This window comes from Vanessa atalanta, chromosome 9 (assembly GCF_905147765.1).
Source record: "Vanessa atalanta chromosome 9, ilVanAtal1.2, whole genome shotgun sequence".
Lineage (NCBI taxonomy): Eukaryota > Metazoa > Arthropoda > Insecta > Lepidoptera > Nymphalidae > Vanessa > Vanessa atalanta.
Window position 1 is genome coordinate 11,188,154 of NC_061879.1, and position 15,025 is coordinate 11,203,178.

Below are 15,025 nucleotides of genomic sequence, written 5' to 3' on the forward strand. Positions count from 1 at the left end.
AAATAATTACCGGTGTAAATGATTTACGTGGAAATAATAAGCGTTGTGTAACAATATATTAGTGGATAATGTTTTAAAGGCGAAAGTGAGTTTATTTGTTACTTTTATTTGTTATAGCGTTTTATGTCATAACTACTCATCATCATATAAATTTTACAAAATCCATAGAGTACCTACGTTACCCGCCACTTGGGGCTAGGCCTTTATGCAAGGCCTACTTAGTAGGTAGCACCCACTTATTACATGTTATACCTCCAAGCAGCAATACTTATTATTGTGTTTCAGTTTGAACAGTGAGAGAATCAGAGTAACCACACGAGCACAAGGGTCATAACATCTTAGTTTCTATGATTGGTGGCGCTTTGTAAGGAGTGGTTAATATTTCTTACAGTCTATGGGAGGTGGTGGCCACTTCAACAAAAATACATGAGTAAACCCGTGGCCGAATCATAGAATATTATAGTATAAGAGTATTAGAAATTAATATATTTAGCGTTATTTATACGAAAGTGTATGTACTGAATTTCTTGCTGGTTCTTTTCAGTTTTTTCTACATTTCAAAACTGCTCATGATAGCATATTTAAATTTATAACTTACAAATTTTAATTGAAGAAGCAATAAAACATATTTTTTAAATTATTTTATTCATTATTTAATTTAAAAAAAAATGCATAGGGGAATAATGAACGCGACACACAATAAATTACAATTTTAAATTTGGCTTGTAATTGTAATGACGACGTCGCAGTTGATCAGAACAATTTACAATACATAAGAGTAAGTTGGTAGTTAATTTAATTGATATTAATCTTAATTTAACTCTTTGTTAAATTAAGCTCTCAAACAGTGGAGAGATGTGGTAACTATGTAAATGTCTACCTGGGCAGGTACCACCCTCTCACTATATATTCTACCAAATACCAATACTTGGTATTGTTGTGTTCCATTTAGAGTGAGCCAGCTTAATTGCAGACATAAAGGACATACCATCTTAGGTCCAAGGTTGGTGACGCATTGGCGATTTAAGGATGATATAAGGCTATTTACTTGGTGGTAAGGCTTTGTGCAAGTCTGGGTAGGTACCACCCACTCATCAGATTCTATCCTCAAACAGCAGTAATTAGTATCGTTGTGTTGCGGTTTGAAGGGTGAGTGAGCCAGTGTAACTACAGGCACAAGGGACGTAACATCTTAGTTCCCAAATAAAAATAATCGTAGATCGCAAGTTGAATTCTGGGCACCAACTTATTTTCACATGCTTATTAAGGTTTAAAATAATTCATGTGTAAACTATCCCGAAGTGGAGCGGCAGCCTGGCATTAATTCCAAAAATTGCCAAGCCCTGGCACATTTACAAGCTGTTACTATTTTCCTAGGAACATTAAATTTGCTTAGTCGTCATTGCTATTGTCCGCGTGCACGACTGTCACGGCTTCGATCTCTACCTATCACAAATATTTAAACAGGCCACACGTGTTTACCGCTGTGGTCTGAGCGTTAGCGTTTGTTTTGTAATTCCAGGCCTCGGACACTAGATAGCCTACTAGGCAAAATCACTGGCAGGCTGAATCACGAATGCAATTTATTTTAAATATACAAATACGACCATATTGATATCTCATTGACATTAATCGAATCGAGATGGCCCAGTGGTTAGAACGCGTGCATCTTAACCGATGATTTCGGGTTCAAACCCAGGCAGGCACCACTGAATTTTCATGTGCTTAATTTGTGTTTATAATTCATCTCGTGCTCGGCGGTGAAGGAAAACATCGTGAGGAAACCTGCATGTGTCTAATTTCAACGAAATTCTGCCACATGTGTATTCCGCCAACCCGCATTGGAGCAGCGTGGTGGAATATGCTCCAAACCTTCTCCTCAAAGGGAGAGGAGGCCTTTATCCCAGCAGTGGGACATTAATCAAGAGGTCCGGATCGAATCCGAATCCGAAATTTTCATGACTTTCAGAAGTTATTCATAACCAATGATATCTTGAATGTTTCCTATATATTTTAAATAGCTGCAGCTGCTTATATGAGAATTTATTTTGAAAATCCTACCATTGATTAATTGGAGTAAATATGGAACGTTTATTTAGAATATTTACATAAGTGCATCGGTCGGAACTATATAATGTTTATTATACTATAATGAAGCTAGAGTTGATTTATCTAATCTCTGGGACTACTGAATTCGGATTTTAAAAAATAGTTTTGCAATTAATAGCCCAATGCTCGAATAAGGTTGCCTATTCAACATCACTTTATGATCCACGGAGATGGAGCATGACGGGTGAGACCGCGCGGTGCAGCTTGACTGTCTCGTTGGTCTAATGGTTTCAGATAAAGCCTCTAGACCCAGGTCAAGCCGATAAAAAGTTATTAAGTTTTTGTATCGAACAAATTCAGTAGCAGCCCACTGAATGTCTGAATTTGTGTACTCTCCCGTGTCTTGAAAAGTACGTAAAGTCCTGCGCCTCAATCCTTTTCGATCGCGTCCATTTGCCTTCCTAAAAAAAAACAAAAAAAAAATTCAAATATGCTCATAAAAGCACCTTTAAATCGTCATGTAACCGTATCGAATTCATGTATAATTCATGTATATATTAATAAGCCGAGTTGAATCAATCTTTGACATCTTATTATAGAAACGAATACTGTGCACTATCGTATTATGAGAGTTAGGGAATAGAGAACGCACCTGTGTTTGTGTAGGTACACTTCTGTGCACTATCACATGTCCCGCGTTATTCGGTCAGTATGACACCATCATCATACATACCGACCGGTCATAACGAAAAATACGTACGAGTTTCACAACGTGTTTATAATTATTGTCAAAATCTGTTATGCAGAGTAATTAAAGTGAATCATTCTAGTGTTTAATGTAAACCATTTAACACTGACATGATTCACGAGCCCGTCCCTCCGTAAATAGAACCTCTGTGCACAGACAATAGAAGGGCAGGCGAGAGAAACGGAAAAATTAGATTTAAGTAATTGATAGCCACGTTTCTACCTCACTTGCTATTCTTTACTATATGATATATTTATATACTATATATATGTATATACATATTTATTTTCAAACACCGAGTCGGACCGGTAAAAACTATTGTTTTTTTTTTATCGAGTGTAGCAGTGAGTATAAATAAAAAGGCATTATAATCACACTTATTTTTATAAATTGATTTTTCTGCATATAACCCGAAAGAGTTTTGGCCGACGTAATCGACGTATCGACGTAATGGTTATATAGTGAGCCCAAATTAACTCTTAGGGAAATATGTATGTATATCGCTGTTGTACGGTGCGCTCTTTATGGTTTAGATGGTGTGACGTAACATGAACAACTCTCAGTAGCATTGATGGAAGTATAGTGGATGTATGGTAATCGTAGGTCCTCCACCCGATCTCTCTTCAGAGGCTCCAGATTGTCATTAGGTCGAGTGTGAATATGAGGAAATGTAGAGTACGCCGGTTTTTACGCACATGGTTGTGTGCTTTAATATCTTCTACGAACTTTGCTAGTCCCAGTTGAGATTGGCCGCCGTGAGGGGAAGTCTTCAAAAGAAAATCGGCAACTTAAACACGCTTTGGCCACAAAAGTTACTGTAATTATTTAAAGTTGGTAACAAAAATGGTTGTTATTCTTTTGGGTGGAAGAAATAATTTATGTTTTTAAATATGATAGAATATTCTGCACAACATACATTGAATCGGGTAGCCTACAGTTGACAATAGTCTTTAAATAGTAAATTTAGAATTGTTATTACGTGAATTTGCTTCACTTAAGATTTAAATGTATTCACATCTTCAAGTTAATAAACACTTAAAAAAATATATGTACTTGTGTACTTGTAAAATAAAAATTGTAAGAAATTGCAGCAGTTTCAAACGCAGTCTCCAATATATTTAATATTAATGTAATAACGCTATTTAATAAAAGAATTTCATATACATAAGGTACTATTTTTTCTACCAAAATAAAATATAAGATATTTAATGTTAAATGAACTCGTGTATATCACAAATAATTGTTTAAAATAGCGTATTCGTTTATAGTTAGTAATTTACAGCATTCGAAATAACGATACATAATTTGTTTCAAAAATGAAATATATCAAAGAAAAAATATTTATTAGAGCGGATATTTCATAAGCTCCTTTGAACAATAAAATACCAATTACGCTAACGAAAACAAAATGTCTTATTCAGAGATTTTTTTTAAATAAACAAATAAATTAATTCACAGAATATATTAAACTCTCGTAAGCTACATCCAAATATTCTGAAATTCCCGTTTCTGGTATTATCCTCGCCTTCGATACGATATAATCTAAAAAAAAAACACTTTATAACAATTTATAAAATGTTTTTTTATTGTTATTTTTATTAGTATACGAAATGACAATTCATTTCCTACAATAAATACGTATCTGTAATTTTTCTTAGATTAAGTAGGATATACTTTGATTATTTTTATTTGTGATGATTCTTTATTTAATTATTTTTATAATTGTGGTAACTAAACTTTTCTTTTTAGACAATAAAAAATAAGTAAAAACATTACAATAATTCTGTCACAGTAATAAAATAAATTAAACAAGCAGTAATATCAAATATACAGTCTTTATAAAAAATATATCCGGACTAAGTCTGTAAAACCTTAATAAAAAATTAACTTTAACACAACTAAATAAACAATCACATCTGGCAAAGATTGCAATGTTTGTACGTTGGCCGTAGGCTCTTTGTCCGCAATGAATTTATGACCAATGCACCATATTGAAGTAAACAATGGTTACTGAAATTTTATGTAAGATATATTACCTATTACATTAGTTGATTAATCATTAAAATATGCCGAACTCTAACAAATATAGCCATAACTTTTCAAGTGTTCATTAGAGCTATCCTGTAACAAGAAACTCGAATCTCACCGCAGAACACGAGCTTGAAATGTCAGAAATTGATGTTATAAAATTTGTAAGTATATAAAATGATTGTAAAATGTATCCTTGTAAATTTGTAAGTATATAAAATGATTGTTCGATACATGGATCCTATGATCCATGTATCGAATGGCGTCTTACATTAAGTAGGTTTTCAACATTTCACGAATTAGATGTAAAGTCATTGAATACGGAATCGAACTTATGTTTAGTATAATTATTTTTTTTATTATTACGATTTTTCCATAGGAATTAAGATGTTATGTCTCTTGTGCCTGTAGTTACACTGGCTCACTCACCCTTCAAACCGGAACACAATAATACTGATTACCGTTATTTAGCGGTAGAATATCTGATGAGGGGGTGGTACCTACCCAGTCGCCCTTGTACAAAGCCCTACCACTAAGTAAACATTAAAATATAAATAAAGTTATAGTTATAATATTTATTATTAAAAGCTGTTTCACAGCAATATGCGTTCACAGTATTTTACCGAATAAGCGTGCTTTGTTATCACTGACATCCATTATAACGAACTTCACGTCGCATAAGTGCTGCCATCTATCAAATCAGGTGACTCATTTTAATAGTACAAATACATATCTCTATATAGCACCGTATCTTATTGCCTCTGCTATTGATAGAAGAGATGGTTTATTTTTCACTAAATATAAATTGCGATTATATGGGAAATACTGCTATGACTATGACTTGTTTCAATTCAAACGATCGAACAAACAACGATGATTGACCAGTAGGTTCTTTTTCAAATCGATTAATATTTGTTTATTTATATCCTAGTTAAAATTAGTTCTTATTTAAATTTATGTATTACTAGCTGTGCCCGCGACTTCGTGCGAGTTTGAATTTAATAAAAAAGCTTAATAAGTGGCTTTATTATTATGTTACATATAATTCTAAAATAAAAGTAGCCTAAATTACTCCGTACATCAGCTATCTGCCAGTAAAAGTCCCGTCAAAATCGGTCCAGCCGTTCCAGAGATTAGCCGGAACAACAGACAAAATTTGTAAAAAATGTTATTTAGGTAAATCTACCGTATATACATACATATGCATTTAGTAAATCGCGGTTATTTTAATATCACAAAAAGACACTCCAATTTTATTATATGTATAGATAATAACTTATACTACACGGATCACGCAAGCATACTCTCATCTATATTTATAAAATATATCTCCTGTCTGCCATCAATGCACAACCAAAGCTACTAGATAGTCAACTAGTCTTGGTAGTACTAGTAGAATATAAAGCTGAGATTATAACATATGTTTGCTTATAAAGTAGTAGTCTTCGCTAACAAGAGATTTTTTCGAAATTTCAGCTTTAAATTTTGGCATTAAGACGGGTCGCTTTGTATGAATTTTACTCGTATAAAGACTGGTGGGCAGCTAGTTATACAACTACTTACTGTTGAAAAAGTGAAGCATTAAGTTTTCGCACGTAACATTTACATGACGTATAAACTTACGTAATACATGACGTCATGTTATGTTATTTTATACTAATAGGTTGTTCGGAAATGGATAGTTTTTTTTTCAACAGATGTTTTAATTGTATTATTTCACAGTTAATTTCATACTTAATCAAATCTACCTGAACATTTTTACATTTGTTTTTACACGACTGCCCAAAAAGTATAGATAACGATGTAAATTTGACTAATTTCCACATAATTTCGTAGATCAATTTGGTCATAGATTTTATTAAGGTCCAAATAAAATTATCCCATGCATGAAGTGTATATGTAGAGTATGTATTTAAACTGAACATTAAAGTGTGTCTCGTAATAAAATCGTCCTCTATAAAGCTTTAAACACGACCCACCAAAGTTTATCGATAACTCGGTTGCGTCTGAACACAGCTTGCGTGCGTTTCTTAAGTGGTATTTGATTAAACGGAGCAATTAAGCAATCAGTCGTCAATGGCTGCGGATTGTCGCAAACGAGCGTCTGCGCACATAAGCTCGTTAGTCAGTATGTTACTTGTGACCGCCCTGACTTTGTACGACTAAAAACGACATTTTAACAAGGAAATCGTTTTTATATATCATATTAATTTATTTAATAGGATATGGCTATGTGATATATTTGTGTAATATCAATTATTTATATACTAGTTTCCGTTCACGGTTTCTCCTGTCTTACCGATATTTTTCTTTCCTTTATCTTATGGTGTTCTATATATCTTATAGTATCTTACTAGACTATATTATAATCTAGTGTCATTAAATTATAAAAAAGTAACATGTAACAACATTTAACATGGTACTTGTGACTTTCTTAACAAAAGAAGCGCTATCGTTTTTATTTATTTGACGCATTAGTACAATTCGCAAATTTGTAGGTCTTCCATGTAATATATCCAATAGTTTTGTCAGTTCTCACTATCTTAGTAATTCGTATTTCATAAAATGTATTCAACTTAAGAAACATACCATGTGGTTAACTACCATATCTTAACTGTATGCTAACACGCCATAAAAAATAAATGACGAGAAATGTGAATAGATTGTTGTAAACAAACATACGTCTAATACTACTACTAACTTTCATCTTTAAAATGTCATTATACTTGGAGCAATAAGATGTACTCAGACTTTCGAACGCAAGCGAAATGTTTATCTTATGACAACATCCTTCTGAGCGCTGCGTGACATAAAAACCATTCATACTATTTCATACATATATCGTATAGGTATATTAATAATTTCGTGCAAGTCTACGATAGACCCGATCGTAACTTATCCACAATTATAGATTTTTAAAATATCATGATTTTTAGTCTACAACATAATTGAACAAAATTCGTATAATCGAGTTATTTCGATATTAAATCAATAAAATTCAACGACATGACAGTTCAACGGGCGACCATGTTTAAGTTTACAGATGCGTTCAGAAAGCGTGTCCATATAATAATTACGTGTAAAGTTACGGTAGAATAGATTGAAACTTATCCACAGTAAATTGTAGATCAACGTTTATGAAAAAGTTATATCTAATATGAAAAATAAAGGATACACCGTATTTGTTTAGTTTTATTCATTTTATCCGAGCGAAGTCGGGTTTTCGACTAGTAGAGCTATATTTTGGAACGAAGTTCTTTTACGCGGCTTGCGGTAGAGTGAGGCAGAAATCATCACGTAAGGTAAAAGTGTCATGCTCTCTCTTTCTCCCTATGTCTTTCTTTTATATACACTTTTATTTAATCTATTTTTTTATATTGTTTAAATTAAACTTAATCTTTGTTAGTTTATTCCATTGTATCAGTTATTAAATACATATTATACAGCGGGAGCAACTTCGTTCCAACCAGGTGTCCCTCGACTCTTTATTTGTTTATTCAGTTGTTAGTTTTTTTTTATTCCCGCAAATACCAATAATCTGGTTGATACGAACTTTTCATATTTAGTAGTTTCAGGAAGGGGTTCGCGAAATAGTATTTTTTGAGGAATATATATTTAAAAAAATAATTTCTACCTTTCCAAGTGGTCGCTGCCAAAACTATAACCGATATTTACGAAAATTTTATATCTTTGTAAGATTTGTATATCTTTAAAACTACCAGTAGCTACATCCGTAACGTAATATATCTAACTTCGGTAAGTCAGTTCTCATAACAATTAGGGATTCGACCCTTGTTTCATTCATATGACTATTAAAATAATTTTTAACATAATTATTCATAGAACCGAACTCGAACGTCACTATTCTACAAGATCTATGTCTCACTACATTGTTTTTTTAACAAACATATCATATAAATATGGTCAAATTATATATCATTATTATATTAATTCAAAATATTTCAAATGATTACAGGAATCATGAAAAAATTGTGCATTTATTTAAAAAAAAATAGAATAAAACTGATTCAAGTATCATTCAATTACTGTGCTACAGATACACACAAAAAATAAATAACCGAATTTCATGCGAAAACTATTAATATCTACAATTAAATTATTAATACTATGTAAACATTGAAAATTGTCAGTCGAATATTAAATATTTATAAAAGGATGGAAACGTAACCTTTATCAATCGAAAGGTAAACCATAAATAAGTAAAAAATAAATAAGCGAATTTCGACGAGGCGCGATCGCTATTTTAAATTCTCATACTGCAATAAACGGCGGCGTTCATTTTAAATACTCTCAATTGCTTTCTAAGAAGTCTAGTAAAGATAAATGCTTGTAGCAAAACAACTTCCATAATCTAGAGCTGATTCATAATTTAAGTGTTGAATATTTTGGAATGGCTCTTAATCATGGCATTGTCCAATCTAATAAGACAATATAATTATGATTTATAAGTTATGTATAAAGTCAACATCTCAGTGGTACAACCTTTCTAAGCTTAATCGTTTAGGTTAATAATCGTAAGTGTGTCTTATGCGTCATGATAAGTGACCAATTGGGACCTATTCTTCTGTCAAACGACAGTGGAAGTCTTTGCTGGGATATGGTACTGTAGGTGGTTGAGGTGGACGGCTGCTGGCATAGCCGCGTGCTGACGTACGCACTAGCGAGGAGTACAAGAAACATCTGATTCTCTCATCTCGCACTAATCAAGGATGGTTATCGCATGGGTTTTATTAAGATTCGGATATCTTTAGAGGATATCCTGTGCAAGAAAAAGAAAACAGATAATGCTATTCAAATTAACAACTTATTTTTTTATGAATCATTAATCTATATTTCCAATATATTATGTTATCTAAGAATTAAAAAAAAAATTAAAAAAAATCATGATCCGAAACTCTCACTGCTGTGGTTGAGTTATTATATTCGACTAACTAAATATATACCATTGAAAATCAGTGCTCGGCTTTCAAACATAACTTAAATGCTGAATGGTATACCTAATTGGGACAGATCACGATAGCATTCAAATATATTTTATTATTTTGTTAGTATAATTCAGTTTTTATGAATACATTTTTTAAAGTAAACTAAACACAGAAAATTTGTGAATATAATATAGGATAAAGCTGTTTCCCCTTTTAAAGATAATATTTGGAACATATTCCACCACGCCGCTCCAAAGTCAGTTGGAAGACACACATATTATTTAATTTAATAAGACACATAAAAAATTTCTTCCTTACTAATCGTAAGATGAATTATAAACACATTAATTTGTGTTTATATATTATAGATATGCACATAAAAGTTCGATGATGTTTTTTTTTTTTACTATTAAACTCCCTAGATGAGCTGTCCTGCTGTTGTATTGACCGTGTTTATGTTTTTTATAAATTGATATTATTCTTAAGTGCCTTGCGTTGCCAGGAACACAATCTATATTTTAAGATTGCAAATTTTTAGATTGCTTAATCGGGTTTTAACACGTAATCTTCAGCTAACTTTCCTTCTCACGTTTTTTTTATTTTTTATTAATGAGCAGTAATTTGTTTATCCTTCATAAACCATTTCTTAATCTTAGACTATACTTATATCGAGTATCGGTAATTGTAATATATTTCGGTAATAAGAGTAAAACCGCTGGTATAAACAGTATCTTAAATTATAAAAGTTGGTTTACATTAACTTAAATGAATAGGATTTTGATTTTGAATTTTTATAAATATTTTTGTAAATAAAGCTTAAATAACAAAAAATCAAACACGTGCTATGTCTAGCCGATCTAGTGAAACGGCATTAATTGCATTTAATATTTCTTAGGGCGTGAAATCATTAAACTAAAACTATATTTTAATAATTATTTGTACTTTTTAAACACTGCTTAAGATTGAGAATAAATATAAAAATCTATTTCAAATCTGAGCCTATAAAATAATAAGTTAAAGTCCCATAAAATGTATTAAACAAATCGATTTAAAAATAATTGTATTAGTAACTTTGAAACCTATAATGTTGGTACTATGTTAACGCCCTTATTAATATGCAGAACACATGATTAACTGAACAATAACTTTGTTTCGTTTAATTTGCATAAGTACGAAACCCTACTGAGGAATGTTGGCAGGAGTCCTAGCATATTCCCGCTATATAGCAATCTGAAATTTTAAAACGACTAACTTGCAACACGTTCTTAAAACAGCTCCTTTTTTTTAAAGAATACTAATAAATTCAAGGAATTTTTAAATTTTTTATTCCATTTGACGTAAATCTTGCATGTAGTCGAAAAAGTCAAGAAAGATCATCGAACCAGCGACTATAATAAATACATCGATAGATTACCGATCAACCGTTGACTCTACTGTAGCTTAAAATATTGAGGGAAAAAGAATATTTAGTATTTCTAAGGTCCTTATACCCAATATCTAGCAAAATCCTAATCAAAATTTGATAGTGCCATGCCAAACTTCACATCTGATAATTTACGACAAACATCGTCCTAGAAATTTGGTTTGAAGCTTAAAGTAGGATCCTTTATAAAGGCTATAACTCCACTGGCCATTTAATTAATTCAGCTTCTCGGTAGATTCAACACAAGTTGGACAAACTCTCTTTATGGAACAAAGAAAACGGTATGTTATCGTTTGACGGCTTCGGTACAAAAACTACTATAATATACTAACTATATTTATCCCCTTGTACTTTTTGTTTTAATAGGAAATGTTAAAAAATTAAGGCACAGACACTAAGAGACACTTTTGAATCAATTTACGAGATTTAATGTTAAGCTAACACTGATTCAAAATGTAAATGCAGAACCGACAAGAATCTTATTTGTAACCAGAAGAGGACAAAAGCTAAATAAACAACACTTGACATCGAATTGAGGCGATGTCATCGGTCAACAGTTTCAATAATCTATGATATCTATGATACTCAAAATGGATTTGCGAAAAAATTGCGTTTTGACGTCAACGAAACTACTACCCGAACTTTGGAAGTCAAATTATATAAGTAGTTAAGTGAAATAGTGTTGTATTATAAATAAAGATATATTAATCAAAAACTCTTAGTAATACCGAGATGGCCCAGTGGCTAGAACGCGTGCATCTTAACCGATGATTTCGGGTTCAAACCCAGGCAGGCACCACTGAATTTTCATGTGCTTAATTTGTGTTTATAATTCATCTCGTGCTCGGCGGTGAAGGAAAATATCGTGAGGAAACCTGCATGTGTCTAATTTCAACAATATTCTGCCACATGTGTATTCCGCCAACCCGCATTGGAGCAGCGTGGTGGAATATGCTCCAAACCTTCTCCTCAAAGGGAGAGGAGGCCTTTATCCCAGCAGTGGGACATTTACGGGCTGCTAATGCTTAGTAATACACGATATATATGCATTTATATGCTATTAGCAAAACTTGAAATACGTAAATCTAATTTTTGTTAAGCTATTTCTGATTGATTTTTTATTCCAACTTCGATTAAAATTAGGCTATATATATAAAATAATGTTATTATTTTATAAATTTATTTATAATGCGTAAAAAATATTTATTAATTTGTAGTTATTCTTAGTGTATGTTTATATAGATGTAAGTGTCATACATTTAAACAATCGATTCTTTTTTATTTTACATGCTGTGTTACCTGTATATGACATATGACAATTGTTAGAATTGAACCACATTTCAAAATAGTTTATTTCGTTACCATTGCCGTGTCGGAGATCCTTAAAATAAATAAAAAAATAACGAATACTAAATCCAAGCTCTTATAATTTATAATACAATCTTGTACAAAAAAACATGATCTACGGAATTTTAGTATTGTTTCGAATACCCTGTTCAAAGAAGAATGTATTGACAAGTCGAAATTAAACATAACATAATACACGCGATCTCTTTCTTAAGAATATGATCAATGCGAGCCGGAACACTAAATTTAAATTGTACGTTCAATTCAATTGCTTACTTAATGGCATTAAATTGTATATATGGGCTCAACTGTCCGGCAAACTGTTTTAACTACAATGACAACCGGACGATCAAAGCGATCGGAAACAAGCGCTGACAGCGCTTTATTGCTTGGTGTTTGAGCGTTTGGCGCGCAATACTCTGCTATATTGTATAAATGTATCTACAGTACGTTGCGTGAAAACTATCGATAGTTGTGGTGTCATTATATGAACTTTACTCACTAGTGTGTTTTTAAATCATGTCGATATCATAACATTTTTTTTTAATTACTGTCACAATATTTACGAAGATACAAGTTAACCACACTATTAAATGTAACGATAAGGCTTTTTACAGGTAATTTACATGTAAAAATCGATGTTGGTAGGTATATATATTTACATGTTTGAAACTAATAGATTTCGACTCCATCCGATTAGCGAGTTTATCCACGTTGTAACTCGTCGCTAAATTGCGCTCTAGCATACTAACCTTAAAAATGTATGCTATTTGTTATTTTTTTATAATAATGGTGGTAAATGGTCGTCACCACCCATAAATATTGCCGCTGTAAGATATCTTTATTACATAGTATAAAACAAAGTCGCTTTCTCTGTCCCTATGTCCCTTTGTATGCTTAAATCTTTAAAACTACGCAACGGATTTTGATGCGGTTTTTTTAAATAGATAGAGTGATTCGAGAGGAAGGTTTTTGTATATAATACATGGACAATATAGTTAAGTAACACTGATAATTTTAAAAATTTCTAATGTGATGTCGTAAATTTATACATTTTTTGCACTTACATTGTAAACGCTGGCTGAACCCTACGAGATAGATCAAAATAATGTACTTCAGTATTGTACTCCTTAAAACGGTCTTCAAAAAAGTCCGCGATGATATATGTCTATCTCTTAGGGATTACCCACATTGCACCCATGCGAAGCCGGGGCGGGTCGCTAGTATTAATTATTCCTTACATCGCCAATGGACAAGCAATTTTGGAAGCTAAAAATTAATGTCCTTAGTGCCTGTAGTTACACTGGCTATCTCACCATTCAAACCGGAACACAACAATACCGAGTATTGCTGTTTGGCGGTAGAATATCTAATGAGTAGGTGGTACCTACCCATACGGGCTCCCACAAAGACCTACCACCAATTAACGGTTCAACCGGTTGTCATGACAGTTGGATAAAAGTTTACAATCAAATTAAAATAGACAACGCATGCCGAGTCTATTTAGTATTAAATATAAATATATCTTTCAAGAAGACTGCATATCCATTGCAAATTTACGAATCAGAGGCACTTAAGTCGTGAATAACAATCCGCAAGTAACCCACAGCGTGGTAAAGAACTCCTCTCCACGGGACATCTAAAAAAACTAACTTAATCTACTTTACCGCAGGGCACGAGTTGAAGACATGAGTCGAGATGATGAAGGAATCATCAACATTGTCGTAATTTCAATGAAATTCTTCCACTAGCCCGCATTGGACCAGCGTGGAGAGATAATCTCCAAGCACCGACCTTTCTACTCAAAGGTAGAAGAGATCTCAGCCCAATAGCCAACATTTAGTTACTTTACTTTCTTTACCAGTTAAATAAGCACCGAAAACCTCAGCGATAATTTCCCGGACTAGAACCCACCACCTCGGCACTATAAGCCTTTGTAATAAATAATATAGTATTGAATAACTTTATTATTGAATATAAACACAACGCCTGTCTATCTGTTCCTATAACTTAAGCTCTGGTCGGATATGAATGAGGTTAATTATTCCGACGCGTGTTTGTGTCCAAAGCATTTCATATCAAACATACTGTATTGAATTGGTAACAGTACGTATCAACATAATTAAAGGATAGAGGAGAATAGTATGAGATAATATGTATTCACCTTTAATTAAAACTAGTTTTTTAATAAACAATACTAAATTATATATTTTTTACTTACTACTTACTATTTTTTATATTATTCTTACTTTAACAAAATATACTTTATAATAAGTAGATATTGTACATCAATAATAATTGTACAGAACAGTAACTCAGGATCATGTAAACTAACCTACACACAAATGTATGTATAACACATATACTACACATGTATATATTAAGGGTTGATAAGTAAATTATTTAGAATTAGAATATGAACACATTCAAGGCAGCTTAAAGTTAATTTAACTATATATTTTTTTATTTTATTTCAATATATAT

The 15,025-nt window shown here is 32.2% G+C and overlaps 1 protein-coding gene across 1 annotated transcript in view; it reads left to right on the forward strand.

Moving 5' to 3' along the window:
• Positions 1-15,025, forward strand: part of LOC125066440 — a 73,245-nt gene that overhangs the window by 362 nt on the left and 57,858 nt on the right. The gene's annotated exons all lie outside the window — the stretch shown is intronic.